Source organism: Squalius cephalus (assembly GCF_949319135.1).
Source record: "Squalius cephalus genome assembly, chromosome: 13".
In the NCBI taxonomy this organism is placed as follows: domain Eukaryota; kingdom Metazoa; phylum Chordata; class Actinopteri; order Cypriniformes; family Leuciscidae; genus Squalius; species Squalius cephalus.
The window spans coordinates 29,808,181-29,813,444 of record NC_137134.1 but is presented as its reverse complement, the minus strand read 5'-3'; positions in this window follow the sequence as shown (position 1 = coordinate 29,813,444).

Sequence of the window (5,264 nt, the reverse complement as noted above, 5' to 3'; positions counted from 1 at the left end):
TATACAAATACAAATACAACAAGAACATAGTAATACAAATTCTAAGAATGAAAATATATAAAAAATAAATAAAAATAGTATAAAAGTAAAAAGTAAAAAAGTAGGGTCACAACTGAGCATACAGTAATGCACTGTAGGAGATATAATGTTGAAATGAAAGAGTTGAATGAGGAATTAAATAATATAGGAGTTAAGTTTACAATTCAAAATGTATTAAAGTCAGATAGGAGTATAATAAATTTAATGGTAGAATATTTGGGAAATACTGGGTTAAATAAACGTAGGCCTATTTAAATAAGGTTTTTTTTTTTTTTTTTTTTTTTCTGTCATGGGGGCTGAGAGTGGACGGAGGAGCTGAACACGCAGCGCCGGATGAAACCCTATGAAGCTTCTGTGCGGGGTTGAGAGGTTATAGTATAGGAAGTGTCAATGGTCCATTACCAAGATAGGTGGCGGTAATGCACATATTTGTCTGCGATCCGACGTAAAAAAAGCAAGAAGAAGAAGGGGAAGTTAGCGAGTGGCTGCGTCCGAAAGTTATATAGCAGTGGCGTGCACAGACCTCCTCAGGGGCAGGGGCGGAAGGACCAAAAAGGGCAAAAAAGCAAAACAAAAAGAAGAGTTCCTTGTTTTTTTTTTTTTTTGTTTTTTTTTTTTGCATTCTATGAAAAGACGTTAATACAATTAGAATGCATAAGCATAACACATCAAACGAAAATAAGGAAATTATGATAATATTACTAAATATTATTTACTTTACCAAACAAAACAGTGAGAATCAAGAAGATAATTATGAGGAATTCATGTTTAGCTTTGTTGATGTTGTAACTTAGTATTATTTAATTTTTCTTCTTTCTGTCACCTGATGGCGTTTTGGTTCCTTGCCACTGTTGCCTTGTCTTCTGGCTTTCTTAGTTGGGGAAAGTTAATATTCAACAATATTATTGATTTGCCTTACCTCAGGTGGACGATGATGCAATTTTCTTCTAGAAACAAACTTTGTTGTATTATTTTCATGTTATTGTCACAGGTCGGGGTGGGCCAAACCAGACTGCACCCGCCCCTAAACCACTATCACCCAGAGGAGCGTATCAAAGGAGGAGGCAGGAGTAAAAGGAATAACAACTTTATTTTGTATTAAAAAGCAATTAAGAATTCCTAGTCTAAAATTCCTTGTCCTCTCCTTCCCAGGGACCCAGAGCAGCACCGCCACGGGTATGAACCGGCGAAACTCCCAGTGGGAGAACGTTGGACAGGTGAATGTCACAGGTGAGTAGAGAGAACAGAGATCACTTCCTTCACAGACTGGCGTCAGACTCACAGTGGGAGAGCGTTGGACAGGTGAATATCACAGGTGAGTAGAGAGAACGGAGGCCACTTCCTTCACAGACTGGCGTCAGACTCACAGTGGGAGAGCGTTGGACAGGTGAATATCACAGGTGAATAGAGAGAACGGAGATCACTTCCTTCACAGACGGGCGTCAGACTCACAGTGGGAGAGCGTTGGACAGGTGAATATCACAGGTGAGTAGAGAGAACAGAGATCACTTTCTTCACAGACTGGCGTCAGACTCACAGTGGGAGAGCGTTGGACAGATGAATATCACAGGTGAGTAGAGAGAACGGAGGCCACTTCCTTCACAGACTGGCGTCAGACTCACAGTGGGAGAGCGTTGGACAGGTGAATATCACAGGTGAATAGAGAGAACGGAGATCACTTCCTTCACAGACGGGCGTCAGACTCACAGTGGGAGAGCGTTGGACAGGTGAATATCACAGGTGAGTAGAGAGAACAGAGATCACTTTCTTCACAGACTGGCGTCAGACTCACAGTGGGAGAGCGTTGGACAGATGAATATCACAGGTGAGTAGAGAGAACGGAGGCCACTTCCTTCACAGACTGGCGTCAGACTCACAGTGGGAGAGCGTTGGACAGGTGAATATCACAGGTGAATAGAGAGAACGGAGATCACTTCCTTCACAGACTGGCGTCAGACTCACAGTGGGAGAGCGTTGGACAGGTGAATATCACAGGTGAGTAGAGAGAACAGAGATCACTTTCTTCACAGACTGGCGTCAGACTCACAGTGGGAGAGCGTTGGACAGGTGAATATCACAGGTGAGTAGAGAGAACAGAGATCACTTTCTTCACAGACTGGCGTCAGACTCACAGTGGGAGAGCGTTGGACAGGTGAATATCACAGGTGAATAGAGAGAACGGAGATCACTTCCTTCACAGACGGGCGTCAGACTCACAGTGGGAGAGCGTTGGACAGGTGAATATCACAGGTGAGTAGAGAGAACAGAGATCACTTTCTTCACAGACTGGCGTCAGACTCACAGTGGGAGAGCGTTGGACAGGTGAATATCACAGGTGAATAGAGAGAACGGAGATCACTTCCTTCACAGACGGGCGTCAGACTCACAGTGGGAGAGCGTTGGACAGGTGAATATCACAGGTGAGTAGAGAGAACAGAGATCACTTTCTTCACAGACTGGCGTCAGACTCACAGTGGGAGAGCGTTGGACAGATGAATATCACAGGTGAGTAGAGAGAACGGAGATCACTTCCTTCACAGACTGGCGTCAGACTCACAGTGGGAGAGCGTCGGACCAGTGAGTATCACAGGTGAGTAGAGAGATCAAGGCTCAGCTGCAGCAGACTCCAAGTCGCAAGCGGAACGGGGCTTCCCTAGGACAGACAGAATCAACTTCAACAGCAGTGCACAGTTCTCACGTGTATTGCAGGGGACAGATAACTCCACACCAGGCAGGTAGGCTTAGGGCTACAGCAGACTCACAGTCGCAGGCTGTACGGGGCTTCTCTAGGACAGACAGAATCAACTTCAACAGCAGTGTATAGTTCTCACGTGTGTTGCAGGGGACAGATAACTTCACACCATGCAGGTAGGCTTAGAGCGGCAGCAGACTCACAGTCGCAGGCTGAACGGGGCTTCTCCAGGACAGACAGAATCAACTTCAACAGCCGTGTACAATTCTCACGTGTGTTGCAGGGGACAGATAACTTCACACCATGCAGGTGGGCTTAGAGCTGCAGCAGACTCACAGTCGCAGGCTGAACGGGGCTTCTAGTCGCAGGCTGAACGGGGCTTCTCTAGGACAGACAGAATCAACTTCAACAGCAGTGTATAGTTCTCACGTGTGTTGCAGGGGACAGATAACTTCACACCATGCAGGTAGGCTTAGAGCTGCAGCAGACTCACAGTCGCAGGCTGAACGGGGCTTCTAGTCGCAGGCTGAACGGGGCTTCTCTAGGACAGACAGAATCAACTTCAACAGCAGTGTACAGTTCTCAACAGCAGTGTACAGTTCTCAACAGCAATTACACAGTTCTCACATGGGGTGAACGTTATCTCACAGAGGTTCTTCTTTCTGAACACCGCACGTAGATGTAAGCAATCTCACTCAGCTCTCATGGTAAATAGTAGATCCCCAGGGCACATGGGCAGTTGCGGGGCAATAACAGGTATTCTTCCACACACACACACTGCAATCCAACTCTAAACATGTATTCGTGAGGGGAAACGTCAATTTACACACTACAATTCCACTCTTCCAGTGCGCATAAGGCCAGCACTCACCCACAGCTCCTGGACTACCGGACTGAGGATCGCCAGGGGCGGAACAGAACACTCGAGAGATTGGTCTTCACAGTCACAGACGGACTTCACTCTGCTGGACTCCAATCGGAGAGAGGAGATGAGGAAATCAACAGGAATCAATATTTCACTCGGTGAAAGGTGTACACATGCTCCAAACACTTCAATCCAATACCCAATTTAGTGTAAAACACATGCAGTTATGAGATTCAGTCTGATAACTACTCATCTCTCTCTTCCCCAGCTCAGTCAGCGAATTTCACTCCTCTTGACCGTCCCCGAGTCCTCTCAAATATCACTCCTTTTCCTTCAGGACGACCCCTCAACTGCAGTTCCATAAACAAATCCCCACAGGGAGAGAAGCCACCAACAATCAGGGGGAAGAACAATCCAGATCAACGGGCAGAAAAACAGCGCAACACCACACAGCACAACCCAGCCTTCTCTTCCTTGTGTGTTTTTATTCTGTCAAGAAGCGGGAGTGGTCTCAATCAAACACTCAGCGTGGAGTCCTTACACCTGTCACCAATCTGCCGTTTAGTTGTCATGACGACAAACACTCATACAGGTCCGGGGATGGTGTTACGCTGAAAACGTCCCGACGGGAACAATTCTCCAGAGGGGAATTGTTCCGGGGCTGTTTGTCACCCCGTGACATTATCACTGTGAATCTGCTTTGAAACAATCTGTATTGTAAAAAAGCGTTATATAAATAAATGTGACATGACTTGACTATTAGGCTATATGCATTAAAGAGTTAGCTATCATGAAATCAGTAACACTTAACAATAAGGTTTCATTAGTTAAATTTGTTAACATGAACTAATAATGAACTGCACTTCTACAGCATTTATTAATCTTAGTTAATATTCATTTCAGCATTTACTAAAACATTATTAAAATCAAAAGTTGTATTTGTTAACAATAGTTAATGCTCTGATTGTAACATAACATGAACAAGTCAAAAACAGGTGTATTATTATTAACAAATACAGTAACAAACGTGTTCCTCATGGTCAGTTCATGTTAGTTACATGAATAATAAACAAATGAACCTTATTGTATATATGTAGGCTACCTTATTTCATAGTGTTACTATGAAATCAAAGATATAAATTCCTTACAATTTAGAGTAGATGGACTTTTAAGATTTAATTTAATGTATTTCCCCAAGCCAACAACACTTTGCCTCAGATTAAAAACGATGACATTGTCAGACTCAGAATGCGGCTGAAATCGAGTTATACATTTATTATAGTTAAGCATAACTCACATGCTGCCGCAAACTTTTTTTCAGTAGCATGGTAGGATTTCCATATTTGCTTAACGTTACCTGATGCTCGTGTAGTTTGAAGACTCGCGGCGAACTGCTGCGTAGCCTACTACATAGCGCTGCAAAGAAAACTCCACCTACCACTTCACTTTTTTTTTTTTTTTTTTTTTGTTAGTGGCAATAGTGTATAAGTGTATTGTTATCTATTATAATATTTATAATAATAATTATTATTATTTACAATTATCAGAGAGGGGCACAATACATTTTGAGACAAAGGGGGCACGTATACGAGCCCCCCCGGCCCCCCTCCTGTGCACGCCACTGCAGTACGCGAGCAGAGTAGTAGCCTACTTCTAGCACAAATCCTT